The sequence below is a fragment of the Molossus molossus genome, unplaced genomic scaffold, assembly GCF_014108415.1.
Source record: "Molossus molossus isolate mMolMol1 unplaced genomic scaffold, mMolMol1.p scaffold_m16_p_11, whole genome shotgun sequence".
Lineage (NCBI taxonomy): Eukaryota > Metazoa > Chordata > Mammalia > Chiroptera > Molossidae > Molossus > Molossus molossus.
In genome coordinates, this window is record NW_023425346.1 from 81,827,472 (window position 1) to 81,842,961 (window position 15,490).

Genomic DNA, 15,490 nt, shown 5'->3' on the forward strand with positions numbered 1-15,490 from the left:
CAAGCAAAGACAATTACAGGTCAATATTTCTCATGAGCATGGGTGTAAAATTTCTTAATAAAATATTAGCAAATTGAATTCTGTGAAATATAAAAAGAACACTGCATCATTACCAAGTGAGTTTTATCCCAGAAACATGAGGCAAGTTTAATATTTAAAAGAAAACATGCAACCCTGGCCAGTGTGGCTCAGTTGGTTGGAGCATCCTCCTGAGCACCGGAAAGTTGTGGGTTCAATTCCTGGTCAGGGCATATATCTAGGTTTTGGGTTCAATCCCAGGTCAGGTAGTGTACAGGAGGCAATCACCAATCAGTGTGTCTTTCTCACACTGATGTTTCTCTCTCTTTCTCTCTCTCTCTCTCTCCCCCCCCCCTCTCTAAAATCAATAAAAAAGGAAAAAAATAATTCAATATAATTCACCACATTAGCAGGTAAAAAAAAGAGAGAGAGAGATTAACTGTCCAATCATCTTAATAGAGGCAGGAAACTCTTTGACATGATTCAGCACTCATTCATGATAAAAACTGTAAGGGGACTCTCAACATGATCTACACCTGCATCTACAAAAAGCCTAAAGCTAACATCATGTTCAATGGTGGATCATTGACTCTCTTCTTTCTAACATTGGGAGCATGCAAATTCCATTACTTCTATTCCAATTGCACTGGAAGTCCTAAGGAAAGAAAAAGAAATAAAGGGCTCAAAAATTGGAAAGAAGCCCTGGCCGGTTTGGCTCAGCGGTTGGAGTATTGGCCTGCAGACCAGAGAGTCCTGGGTTTGGTTCCCGCTAGTGGCACGTACAAAAAAAAAAAAATTGGAAAGAAAAAATTGAAACTAAGTTTATTCACATATTTACATGATTATTTATGTAAAATATTCTAAATATATTTTTATAGCCTAGCAGCAAACAACTAGAAAATGAAATTTTAAAAAATATTTAAAATAGCATCAAAAACATCAAATAGCTAAGAATAAATGTAATGAAAGGTGTAAGACCTATATCTATGAGAAAGTAAGTGAAACGTACAGAAATGGAGAAATATATCATTGCTCATGGATTAGAAAAAGCACCATAGTAAAGATGTCAGTGCTCTTCAAACACATCTAAAGATTCTCTGCAGTCTCAATCAAAATCCCAACTGGCTTTTCTTTATGAAAATTGACAGAAAAAAATTGTTCTTAATATATAAGAAAATCCAAAGAACTTAGAATAGCTCATATAAGTTTGAGTACAACAGAGTTGGAGTATTTGTACTACCAATTTTAAAATTTCCCATAAGGGTATATTGGTATCAAGATAATAGAACATAACAGAGTCCAGAAATAGACTCATATAAAATCAGCAGATTTTCAACAAAGACACCAAGGCAATTCAATAAGGAAGGAAAATAGCTTCAACAAATGGTGCTGGATATCCATGGGTGGGAAAACAAAAAGATAAACAAAACTGTGGAGCCCCACCCTTACCTCTCACCACACTCAAAATTAATTTTAAATGGCTATAATTTATAACACCTACTATTTCAAATTTCTAGAAGGAAACAGGCGTATCACTGAATCCTGGGGTTAGCAAAGAATTTAGACAAGACACAAAAAGCACTAACCATAAAAGAAAAAATGTTGATCAGAGGGACTTCATCAAAATTCAAAATTTTTTCCTTTTTAAACATTACAAGTAAGTGAAAAGGCAAGCCTAGAAAAAAAACAAAAAACATATTCACATTAGTTTTATCTGACAATGGTCTCATACATATTATGAAAATCTACAAATACACAATTACATTCGAATTTAAAAATGGGCCAAAAACATGAACAGAATTTCACAAAAACAGACATATGGATGGCCAATAAGTATGTGAATAAATGCTCAGTATCATTAATCATCAGGGAAAGGTGTGAAGGAAAGAAACTTCCAGTATAGTGAAAATGTTCTATTTCTTGATTAAGGTGCTGTTTACATTGGTGTATATTTTGATACAACCAATTGAACTTACACTTAAGATTTATTCTTACTGTGTGTATATTTAACTCCAAGTTAAAGAAGCACGAACAGCTTGTATATTTTCTAGCTGATTTATTGCTATTCTGATATTTGTACTTGAGAGTAGACTTGTTTTTAATTTGTTGTTTATCATTCATTTATTCAGCATTTTCTATGTACCAGGCTTTGGGTTTTAGAGAAAACAATGTCATCAATTTGAACATGACTAGGGGAGCATGGGAGAGTTGGATAGAGTGTGGCCAATTTATTTAGGATTATAGCATTGACACAGAAGAGAAATTGCTGGGGCATGAACCAAGGAGTTCACATTGGAGATGGAGAAAAAGACAAAGGAAACTGATTTGAGAGAAATTTGAAAAGTATACTCAATAGGATTGATTAGACTTGGGGGGCAGATAAGGAGAGACACAGCAGAGAGAGAATTATAGAAGGACTTTTAAATTCCTGTCTTAAGTGACTAAAGATGAATGATGGAATCCAGAAATACATTAGAGGGAATAGGTTAGAGAGGAAAGGGGTACGGGTAATGGGCTGATGGAAGATGATGGGTTTGGCTTTGAACAGATTGAGTTAAGGTACCTTAGGGAGACCCGAAAGGAGAGGTCAAATTGGCAATTGAGTATAATATCAGAACACTGAATCCTAATTACTTTCTCCTTGATAGTAGAAACTTTTTCAGTCTCATCTATAAAATGGACTTAGTCCTTCTGATTCCTTTCGACAAAATACTTCAAGGTTAATAGCAAAATTTGGACTTGGTTTGTATTTAAGGAAAAAAAATTATCCCCAAACTTTAGATCAAGCTCTCTTACGAGCTATTATGGTGGGAGTAAAAAGCCTATAGGTTTTGGAATCAGGTTGACCTTGATTCTTATCCTTGCTGAGCCATTTAGGAGCACCGTGGTCCTGAATAAATTAATTTATTCTTACCAGCCTCAGTTTCTTCTCCAGCAAAAGGGAACTAAGAACCCTATTTTGCAACAGCGTTGCGATAATTATGAGAGACACTGTGTGGGAAAGTTACCTCTCACACAGTAAAAGCTTACTACGTAACAGTAATCTTGATGAAGGGATGATATTTCACCAACAGAACAGCCGTAGGTAAAACTGTGAAGTATGACAAACCCTGGACTCTGTTTTCCTGCCCATCCCTCTTCAAGCCCAAGCATTTCTCCCCTCTCTTCATCATCAAAATCAGCTCTCAGGAGAGGATATGACATCAGTCATTTGCCTCTCATTGTTAATGAGCTTACATCATCCCTGCCTCACCAGGGAGATTTCACATTCCAAGCCTTTTATGTAACAATAGAAAGAACGGCTTTGTTTCTGGTTAAAGGCTCAGTGTGCTGGTTAATAAGGAGGCTGTGCAGAGCAGGGTCCCCTTCCTCAGGCTCCTGAAATCCTACCCATGAAAGTAGATAACTCGCTCTTCCCTGTCTCCAGGTTAGTAGCTTAAAGCAAAGGCATACCCTATTTCACAGATGTAGTGTACAGACGCCCCAACTAACCCTCCGCAGCGTCTCTTGTCACCCTCCTCATTGTCTGATCACCTCTATGGCTGTGCAATTTTACTTTGGATTTCTATTATTATATTAGTAGGAGTCGTAATTCTCCATAAAAGACAAATAAGGGAAAGGGGAGTATTTGTCTATTATTTATGACTCTTTAAGCTAAATGTCTGCAGGTTAATTGAATTGAAAAGTATTCCCCGTGGGATGTACCAGGTCCCTGATAGTCCATTGGTAATAAAACCATGGTGAAACTGAAAACATTGCTGTGTGGTGCTTTATGCTCGGCAGCAATGGCATCCACATACAAATTTAGTCCATTATTGGGTGATTCAGAACAGGTTTTCCGGGAATTTAATTATCAAAGCGGTTTGTCTGGGCACGGTGGTCGCTGTGGGGCAAATGAGCTGAGTTGTCTAAGGGCCAGTGGTCTCATGTCCTGACTAAACACATTTGCCCAGAAAGTGACTACTGAACAAAAAATTCTGCTCTGGTTTTATCAAAGAAAGTGTCCACCACAGCAGCAAACTCTGTTAGGTGTGTGTGTGTGTGTGTGTGTGTGTGTGTGTGTGTGTGTTCACTTAAATCACCTCATTTTCTCTGTTTCTCCAACCTCCCTCCATTTATTCATTAGTCTTTGTAAGCATCTAAACTTCCTCCAAACAATAGGACAGATGTTATCAGATCCAGCAACAATGAAATCAATAAAGACTTTGGAAAGGAGCAAGAAGAAAGGTACAGGGTAATAGCAATTCCTCTGACTGAAAAGCAACCTAACCCATTTTTACTTTAATTTGGAATGCCATTACTTCAGGATTGCCAATGCTAAGGCAGTATTAATCATGCAGCTCTCGTGTCCTATTGAGTTGTGGCGGAAAATTAGTCTTTTTTGTGACCCCGAGTTAGCAAGGACATACTGGGCAAACAGCCAAGGTGCTATAAGCTCAACAACAATAATAATAATCTCTACTTAAAGTTAGCATGATTGCTATTAGCCATTGTCTCTCCTGATGGGGGGAGTGGCACCTCTTCAGACCCTAGAGCTGTTTGACTTAGCACTTTCGTTAGTGAATGAGAAATATCACCAGATAAGCTATCTTTCTTGCATGGGCGGGAAGAATGCATAAAACACAGGCTATAGAGAAAAGCTATCAAGTAACTAAAAACATAAAGAAGTGGGTTAGGGGTGGGGAAGAATTTGGTGGGGGCGAGACTGACCTCGCCAAGGAGGGCAAAAACCTCCCTTTCCTGAAGAGTTGTCTTAGGGTGTTTGATGAACTAGAAATTTATTTTGAACCCATCAGCTCTTCGCCAAAAGAAAAATAACTTGGTGACCTACTTCCTGTAAAAGAGCAAATAGATACTAAATCCCAAAGCATTTCAGTCTGCAGACTAGACTTGTTCTCTTATCTAAGAGCTGTCATTTGTTAAATTCATAGCGTATGCAGGGAGTTCACAAGTTGATTGCATACATTAGCCTTATCTCATTTTTACCACCAACCCTGCACTATGTATGTATTTTCCTTATTTTATAGATGAGGAAACTGAAGCTTTAAGAGGAAATATGTAATTTGCTCACAGCTAGCAAGAGGCAGAGCTGGAATTCTGAGCTGGATTCCAGGCCTCCCACTTCTTATTCTGCATCACGTGCTTTTTAAAACAACTTGTAAGGGTATTCTGTTGTTGCTGTTTGTTTTAATGAAGAGTTCAAACATAATCTTCTAAAATATGTTTTTCTTAAGTTAAATAGGTATCAGGGCTCTCAGATAAACCCTGAGCTGTCTGGCCTTTTATTTTCTCCTTTGCAGAGTGCTTCAAATATTTCAGTTTGATTTGGAAGGCACAACTCGTTAAAATTGGCCTTAGAAAATTGTCATGTGATCAGTTTGCAAGATAGCCTCTCCCCAAAGTCTTAGAAGTTAGCTATCAGAGAAATGTAGATGGTAAATCAGAGAACATTTTGTGTATCCAGTGCTGTGCTAGAAGGTTCTATGAATATTCTGAAATATTCATGTTCTCAAAGTCAGAGATTCTCTTCTTTGTGTCTAAATAGAAAGTGGAATTGGTGATTTTACTCAGTCTTACTTTGCAAAATGGTCAAGGATTAATTAAATAATACTAGTAAAATACTAATTGTTAGAAAGATATAACAAGTTATTTTTTAAAAAAGAAAAACTACTTCAAAAACATTAATTTCTTCAATTCATCATCTAGGGAATGAAGAAGACACAGCAGTCAATAATTCAAATTCCCCAGTAAAATGGGGAAGTATTATTGACCCTGAAGAGCACAGAGGTTAATTTATTTGCAAAAATCACCTCCTGCCACATGCTCTGAGTGGAAATTATGTTAAGCCTCATGAGAAAACAATCACCCCCTCTCCTTCTACATGCCCCCACCCATTTCTGTTTGTTTGGGACGGGGGGGGTGTTGGTAGAGGAGTCGGTCCCCTGGAAGCCACGTAGGACAGATGTTCAGCAGATGTGAGTACATCAGAGTGTGTCTGTTCTTAGTGTGTCCACAAGAGCAGCCATAGGGACCCAGAGGAGTACTGGCAATAAGGGTGACAGCCAGGCATGTTCTGCAGGCCCGACAGCATCTTTGCAGGCCTATTTATTTATTTCTTTTTTAATGATCTGCAAGACTGGGCAAATTGAATTACTCAGGGTTGATAATGAAGTAGGCTGGTAGGCAAGCCCAGCAGGTCAACTTTTTCTCCACACTACTGCCCTTTATCTACCCCGAAATTATTCTGGAGGGAAATTACTCCCATCTTAAATCCAATCTATAAAGATTGTGTCATTTCCTCAAATGATTCCCAATGATTCAAATAGGAGAACACAAAATTTCAGTCATGACTTGTTAACATTCGAATTTTCAATTCATGAATGGACCCATTAAGAAGCTTTCTGATTCAAAAAAAACTTTTTACATTGTATTTTGGAATGATATATAGTAGATAACTGTTCTGTTTTTTTAATTGTCCAGAATCCATCCCATTGTCCTTTGGTAATGAAATCCAATTCCCTTTGGGAAGAGCATGTCTACCCCAGGGTACAGAGTCTGGGCAGGACTGTAAATGGAGGCTCCTCCCCTTCCCCTAGATTAGTGATAGAAACCTCACTGAAGCCATGTCATTTGGAGCCTCCTAAACACCTGGAGGGTGGCATGCACCCATCCTGGCAGCAGAGGCTGGTGAAACAGAACTCTAAAGCAGTCTGGCTCTTTCCCCCCCTTTAGTCAGTCTAGTTGCTCAGTTTTCCCTTCAATTCTGGGAGCCTCCCTCAAGGGCACTCCCACCATTTACAAATGCACATGTTGGTAAGTTAGCCAGAATCCAGCCCTCTGGCTTGCAACCACATACTTCAATGCATGATCTCAAGACCCTAAGATGAACTGGAAGCAATAATGTTAAGACCAAGATCGAACTGATCCAAGGATGTGGATGACTTGTTTTAAATAGTTCTGGCTTTGCTCTCATTCCTCTCTTACATTGTTTTAGAAACATCTGGGGGAGAAAAAAATTACAGTGGAATTCTTTTTTTTTTTTTTGAGGTAGTATGATTTTTAATGGCAGCATGTTTTGGAGGTTTGTAACAAAATAGAAAAATGCTTATGAAGTGACATGAAATGAGAAAAGCAGGATGCAACATCGTGGCCTTAGAGTCAACTCAACTATGTTTAAAAATATATACACGCAAATGTGAAAAACTAGAAGTGGTTATCTGTGAGCAGTGGGATTATACAGTGGACTCTCTTAATTAGCCACTAAATCTCTTAAAGAAGAGCCAAGACTTAACCTTCTTCAGTATCTGCCGTTTTGCATTCTGTACTCTAGATGATCATCTCAGTAACCAAGCCACTTCCAATGTTAAAAGCAAATATGATGTATCACTCAAAAAAATAATAAGAAGACCAGGTTAGACTTCCATCTGACATTTTTCACCAGTGTCCCTTCAAAAGGCAACATTGCAAAATTATGAATGAAATGAATTTTTTTTAAATCCTCACCCGAGGATATTTTTCTATTTATCTTCGGACAGAGTGGGAGGGAGGGAGAGAGAGGACGAGAGAGAAAAACATCGACGTGAGAGGGACACATTGACTGGTTGCCTCACGCACAAGTCCAACCAGGGCTTGGGACAAACTGCAACTGAGGTACATGCCCTTGACCAGAATTGAACCTGTGACTCCTTGGTCCTCAGGCTGACATTCTAACCACTGAGTCAAACAGGCCAGGGCTCTGCATGAAATGAATTTTGAATTCTGTCTCAGGCCATGCCAATTCCTTAGCTTTGCAGATTCTAAAACCTGTTCCAAATTAAGTATTTCATTAGCTTTAATGTATCTTATAACCTGATTTAGACCTTAGGATGCATTTTGTAATTTAAGTTCATTCATAATTTACTCTTTAGGAAATTATTGTATGAATAACAGCTAGAGGAAATCATCCTACCTGCTCTGTTATAAGAATAGCTAATACAGGTAATATTAGGAGGTAATAGCAGCAAGTTAGAACAGATTTCCTTGCGTGCTCAGATAACAAGCTACTCGGGTAACATAGTGGCTGAGACCACAGGAGGGAAAGGTTGAAAAAGGAACTAATATTTATTGAACACATACTCTTTGCCAAGCTTTATGTTAGGAATTTATTATCCCCATTTTTTAAGAGGAGAAAACTGAGGTTTGGAGATGCTAAGTATTTTTTGTTTAATACACATTTATTAAAGATTTATCATGTGCCAGAAACTGTGCTAGGCCCTGGAGATAAATGGCAGATCCATAAATTAAACGCAGTTCCATCTATCCCCATAAAAGCCATAACTTATATGCTTCCCATGGAAAATTCACTAGGTCAGAATCACTTCTCCTGACATGAAAATGAGACCAAGAACCAGAATAAAACCTCTTTTTCTAATGGTTTAGCATCTGGACAACAGATTCTTGAAAATTTTCAAAATTAGAACCATTTCTAGCCATTGTAAAATAATTTTATAATTCTCATAGGATTTTAATTTTCCCAAGATTCCTATAAAATTAAGAACATTATCACTCTCAATTTACATGTAGAAGAAAAAGACTTTTAGAGCTTAATGAGATTATTTGATGAAGGTCCTAGAATTTAAAAAAAAAAGAATGATGATTTGTGCTTAACAGTCTGGACAAGACAGTGAGTTAGCACATCATTGACTGCCCCAACCTCCCCACTGCGACTCAGCCTTGGAAAAGTGATATAAGAGTTTAAGAAGCTAAAGTAACATAGACCTTAATAATTTACCACTAACTGCAAGTAGCCCTTGGGAAGACCAAAAGTGGTAAGAATAGCCTTGAAAGGCAGGTCAGAAGTCAGGGAAAGGAAGTGACTGGGGAACAGCTTTCCCTCCTGACACTGTCTTGGCGGATCCCTGCTCACCCTCTGCTGCCTCAAGGCAGGCCAGTGCCACCGCAGGGAGCAGGCTAGTGGGAATATGAAGCAAAAACATCCGGTTGGAGAACTGGTTAGAGTTCAAAATATCAAGAACTCAAGGGGTAGGTTGGTTGAATTGCTGAATGAATGAACAAAGCTGAAGAAAAACTATCAAGCAAGGATGTTATACAGGGAAAGCTAATGAAAATCTGTTAATGGAAAAAATTTGGTAGAGTTGACCACATCTAACTTAAAGACTTCCATTTTCCATAGACAAATCAGCAAAATATTGGGGGGGAGGGGAATACTTGCAAAAGTCATGTGACACTGATAACTAAAATATATAGAGAACTTTGCAAATAAGCAAGGAAAAGAGAGAAAATCCAAAATAAAAAGTGGGCAAGGGGCATGAACAGGCAATTGACAGATGGGGAGATAGAAACAGCTACAAAGTATATGAAAGATACACATACTCATTAGTAATCAGAGAAATTCACATTTTAAAAAGTGAGATATTGTTTTATAACCCACCAGATTGGCAAAAAATTAGAAAGGGCTGGCAAGGATCTGGGGAGGTTTCACCGTCTCTGGTGGTGAAATGATAAATGGTGCAGGCATTCTGTATAGCAATCTGGAAGTGAAATAAAGTAGGTGTATGCCCTTACAATGCAGAAATTCTATTCCTGGGAATATACTCTAGAGAATATCTTGCTCAGAGATGCACAAAAAAACATGGTGATATAGGATTGTTACAGCATTATTTGAGGTACCAAAAAGCTGAAAGCACGCAAGTATCCGCTAGAAAATCTAGGTATCCACTAGATATCCACCAGGGAGGTGACTAAGTAAAACATGCAAGAGTCAGAAATGGTATATGCATGTAGTGGAATCATCTGCAGGACTAAGAAGTAATGAACTGAAGGTATACAGAGAAAAATGTATAGATGTCAAAAAACAGTGTTATATGAAAAGTAAGAAAGAGAATGAGCTCTCTCAGGTCCTCGCTTCCAAGGTGACCAAGAAAAGAAGGAACAACGGTCGTGCCAAAATAGGCCACGGCCATGTGCAGCCTATTCATTGCACCAACTGTGCCCGATGCGTGCCCAAAGACAAGGCCATTAAGAAGTTCGTCATTCGAAACATAGTAAAGGACGCAGCCTTTAGGGACATTTCCGAAGCAAGTGTCTTCGACGCAAATGTGCTTCCCAAGCTGTATGTGAAAGTACATTCCTGTGTGAGCTGCGCCATTCACAGCAAGGTAGTCAGGAATTCTCCTGAGCCGGGAAGGACCGAACCCCCCCACCCGGGTTAGACTGCAGGTGCTGCCCCACAACCTCCACCAAAGCCCATGTAAGAAGCTAAGTTCTTACTGACTGAAGAAAAGTTCTCTGGAAAAATATCAATGGAAATTGTACTTTGAAAAAAAAAAGAATGAGATTTATAGCACATTCCCATCTACATAACTTTCAAATACATACCTGACAATACACTCTTCTAAATAAACACGAATAAACTAAGTAAACACCAGGAAGGTGGACTAGACCAATCTATGTAAAACACTCTTGAGAATTTGCTGATGGGGATGCCAGGGGGGACTGAGGATAGGGATCAAGGCGGAAACGAAATGAAATAAAATAATAAAATAAAATAGAAGTTGCAAGTTTGATAGTGTTTCATGAATTGTCTCAATTCTGTATACGTAAGATAATAAATAAACAGCAATTGGAGTTCCTCTAACAATCTTCTCTATTTTAAAAAGTGCTCTAATCAGCCCTGGCCAGATTGGCTCAGCAGTTGAGCGTTGGCCTGTGGACCAGAGAGTCCCGGGTTCGGTTCCTGCTAGGGACACATACCACAGAAGAAAAAAGAAAAATAAATAAAAATGAAAAGTGCTCTAATCAGAAGGTATATTTTGGTTTTCCTTCCAATATGCTAAATATATGTCTAGTGGCAAAGAGCTGGCATGGGCACATTAAGCAGCCCAGAATAGAATGGAGCAGCAGAAGTTCAGCAGCAGAAAGCGAACTGGAATGGAAGAAAACAATGCCACTTATAAATTCTCTTGGCTAATCACTCACTCACATGCAGCAATGGGATGGTGCCGATCTGGATAGAGAGGTCTCCCATTGGTTTTGAAACAAGTTGCTGCAGATGAGTGATTGAACAGCATTTGTGTAAGTTAACGTTTCTCTTTGTTCGCAAGAAGAGACCATCATCTGAGGACTCACTACTCTTATCAAATAACTCCGTGTTTCTGACCAGACAGCGGAGTGCCAGGAAATAAGCAGGTTGAAACCATTCCTGCACAAGCCAGGCAGCTCCCACCCTCCCTCGGTCTTCTTTTAAAACAAACAGAGACACGGAGAAGGGCACGAACCCTAAGCAAGTGAAAGTCCAGACCAAACATCAAAGGTGGCACCTCAAATCATTTAAATTAGTCATCTTCCTACTAATTATAGGAAACAATTAGTGTAATGGGATGGCATTGCCCTCTTTATGTGGAACCTGTAAATGTGCTATTTATTAATGAAGATAAAGGAGACCCCTGCTGCAAAACAGTGCTGTGATGTGGTTCTCTTCCAAGCAGATCTTCAGCATGAGTAAGAGTCACTTCAGCTCTTGCCCGTGTTCTAATAAAAATGAGATGACACCCTATTACATCTGGCTCTATTCTATTCTGGGCTGCTTAATGTGCCCGTGCCAGCTCTTTGCCACCAGACATATATTTAGCATATTGGAAGGAAAACCAAAAGCAAGGATTTTACATAGGAGCTAATCTGATAATTACACGGGGATCCAAAAGCCAGACAGTAAGGGATAGTGAAAACAATGTAATTATACAACTTGAATGAGGCAGGAAGACCAGAGGAGAGAAGGAAATCGAAAGAATTTGATGCAGAAGCACATTCGCTCTCAGAAGGTGGATGGGAGTTAGTAATCCCACACATCCCCCTTGACCCAGTGTTCACTTTTCACCTAGAACTCAAACTGTGATTCTAACTGACCACGGAATGGTAAGGAAGATGGGGAGGAGTTAAATGTTAACAACATTCCAGGCCAATTCTTCCAATTCCTGAGCCTTGGGAATGGAGATCAGCCATGAGAAACTTGGGATCCCTAAGAATGGCATCCCATAAATACCAATTATTTTCAGTTAATGTTCTTACTATCAATGTAGCATTTCCATTTGCCAAAATCTTCCAGCCAGTTCCAAATGATGCCTCCAAGGAGCTGGCCATCATTGCCTCCAGGTCCCAGGTGTCGAGGCTGGGAGGTTAAGTGAATAACTCCAGGCCACACATTTCATTTTGAGGCAGCGGCTGCCAATACAGGATTCTCTCTCCAAGTTGCTGACTCTTTGTACAACAAGTAAATCTTTCCAGGGTAAAACATAGCATAAGTCATCTGCTGTTTATCCAGGGTGAGAAATTCTCCTGAGCAGTGGAGACCTCTCGGGATGTAACATCTACCTTCAGAGGTATTCTCTAAGAGTCCCTTGATAACATGGGGTACATCATGTTTATTCAGCAGCAAGGACAAGAGGCTTGTCCAAGAACCAGCATTGAGAAGGCACCAGACCTTCCAGGTCACTAGCAAGATTGAGACATGTCATAGCAAATACGTTGGTTCTTATAAGGTGTCCTGTGTCACTTGAGCCAAGGAAATTGTCTTCCTCTCCTGAGAAGGCAACATAATGTGGATAGAAAGAAAACCTTGGAATTAGACTTATTCTTCACTACTTACCAGCTGAATGACCTGGAGCCTCGTTTTCCTGGTATGCAAAAGAGAGGAAGCAGTACCAATGAATAGGGCTGTTGTATGTGCCCCTCCCGAACTCATAACCCTCAGACCCTCAGAATGTATTTCATTTGCAAAGAGGGTCTTTGCAGATGTAGTCAAGTTGAGATGAGGTCATTAGGACTGGTTCTGATCCAATATAATCAGTGCCCTTATAAAAGGGGGAAATTTGAACACAGATAGACATACATAGAGGGAAGACTATGTGAAGAGACATGGAGAGAACATCATGTGAAGAAGGAGAATCGGAGTGATGAATCTGCAAGCCAAGCAAGGCCAAAGATTGCTGACAAGTCACTAGGAGCTACAAAGAAGCAAGGAGTGCCCTGGCCAGTTTGGCTCAGCGGTTAGAGCGTCGGCCTGCGGTCCGGAGAGACCCGGGTTCGGTTCCCGCTAAGGGCACATACTTCGGTTGCAGTTTGTCCCCGGCCCTGGTTGGTCGTGCGGGTGGCAGCCACTCGATGTGTCCCTTCATGTCGATGTTTCTCACTCTCTCTCCCTTCCTCTCTCTCCCTCCCATTCTATCTGTACAAAAAATGGAAAAATATCCTCGGGTGAGGATAAAAATAAATAAATAAAAAAAATAAAAAGAAGCAAGGCGTTATCCTTCCCTCCATGTGTCAGAGGGAACACAGCCCTGCCATCATCTTGATTCCAGACTCCCAACCTCCAGAACGGTGAGACAACATTTCTGTTGTTCTAAGCAACCCTCTGTGTGGTATTTTGTTACAGCAGTCCTGGGAAGCTAATTCATTGCAAATATTAATTGCAATTATTTACATAAAGCACATAGTAGGGCCTCGATAAATTCAAGTTCTTTTTTTTCAAATAAAAAGATTTACACATTGGAAAGCAGACAAAAACTGCTCGCTTTCTCTCTCGAACTGCCGTATGGTCTGACCACATGGCAGATGGATATCTGAGTCTACTAGAGCAGACTTCAACTCTACAGTGCCAGAAATTATCTGGTTTCCCTGGGGGAACTCTGGGTTAGAAAGGACTGAGGACTGAGCCAAAATTCCTAGGTCTGAACTGGAACGGAGGAAACCCTTGACTGGACTATAAACTGCCATTTACTGGGAAGAGCTGGGATGCTTTTCTCCAAGGGACACTGCGACAAAGTGTCAGAGCCAAGCCCAGCTCCTACACCCTGGGTCCCATGCACCCCATTGTTGGGGCCTCCCCATACATACCTGCAAGCTCAGCCCTGGCCAAATTCTCAGACCCTACGCCCCTTTAAAAATCAACAGATTTAAGGGGCCGTTTGCTGCAGTGGTTGAGTATAGACACTGGAGCTGAACAGTCTGGGTTCTAATGGGCTACTTGCTGTGTGTTCTTGGGCAAGTTACTCTCTCAGCCTCAGTTTCCTCCTCTGAAATATGGGCATGATGATAATAGTACCCAACCCATGGGCTTATTGTAAAGATGAATTAACAGAGCTAAAGCGTACAGTTTGGTGTTGGGTACACAGTTAGCACTATGTAAGTGTGTGCTATTATTGCTGCTACGTTATCATTAAGATCTAGGCCCTGCCTGCTCTCCAGTACTGGCAGCTGGTTCTTAACCTCAGGCCTGAAAGCATTGTCTTGCTAGCTTGCCTGGTATTTACTTCCTGTAGAACTGGAACCCAGACCAGACTCTTTCTACAATCTCAACCCACTGTCCTGGTAGGGAACCCAGGGCCTGTGGCCTGCTGTCTCCCACAAGACATCCCTCATCTTCCACCTGCCAGGATGTCCAAATGCTTTGGAATTCTCTACTCCTGGGCTCCTCCCTCTCGCGGTGCCATCTGATGACCCTCTGTGTTAACCCTCCAGTGACGACAATGGCTGAGCTATCTGCCACCTGCCAACCAAGATGGACCTGCTTTAGATCTCAACGGTTGGACTATCCCTGAAAAATCTGCCCAGACACCCACAGGCAGGTGGGATGCCCCGTGTTTGGTCTAACTTCCTGCTAAATGAAGTCATGTCTAAATTGAGACTGGATGTTTCCATATCCCACCAAAATGGAGTGTACTCATTTTGACCACAATGTTTGCTAAACATTAACAATATGTGGGGACTACATGCACACGTTATTGAGTTATGACAAAGCCATCGCTCATAAGGCGGTACATCTGATTGTATCAAAATATAAGATCAAGCCGAATAGGAAAATCAACCATTATAAGACTTGATAAAGCCCTGGCCAGTTTGGCTCAGCGGTTAGAGCGTCGGCCTGCGGTCCGGAGAGACCCGGGTTCGGTTCCCGCTAAGGGCACGTACTTCGGTTGCAGTTTGATCCCGGCCCTGGTTGGTCGTGCGGGTGGCAGCCACTCGATGTGTCCCTTCACGTCGATGTTTCTCTCTCTCTCTTCCTCTCTCTCCCTCCCACTCTATCTGTACAAAAAATGGAAAAATATCCTCGGGTGAGGATAAAAAAAAAAAAAAAAAAAAAAAAAAAAAAAAAAAAAAGACTTGATAAAAGTTTCTCTCATTTTGCAACAGTCATTCTCTCTAACTGCCTCAGTGGGTGTTATTTAGAAAAAATCATCAAGAACAAAACACGAAAATTAAAAGCTGAATCTTTTTCTGCTCCTCATGTCCTCAAGATGACTCTTCCTATAAGGTATCATGTAATTAAATTCTACAAATTGAGATACAGGAAACATGTAGGGAGTGAGGCTTATTAAACTGACTTTGGCAAGTACTAATTATGTTTCAAACTCTGTGCTAATTGCTTCACACAAATAATATAATTGAATCCTCATAATAAACTTGTAAATTAGGTACT

General features: G+C 40.3%; 1 pseudogene; it reads left to right on the forward strand.

The window, feature by feature from the left end:
* Positions 1-9,791: 9,791 nt before the first annotated feature.
* Positions 9,792-10,271, forward strand: LOC118625048 (annotated as a pseudogene).
* Positions 10,272-15,490: the final 5,219 nt, after the last annotated feature.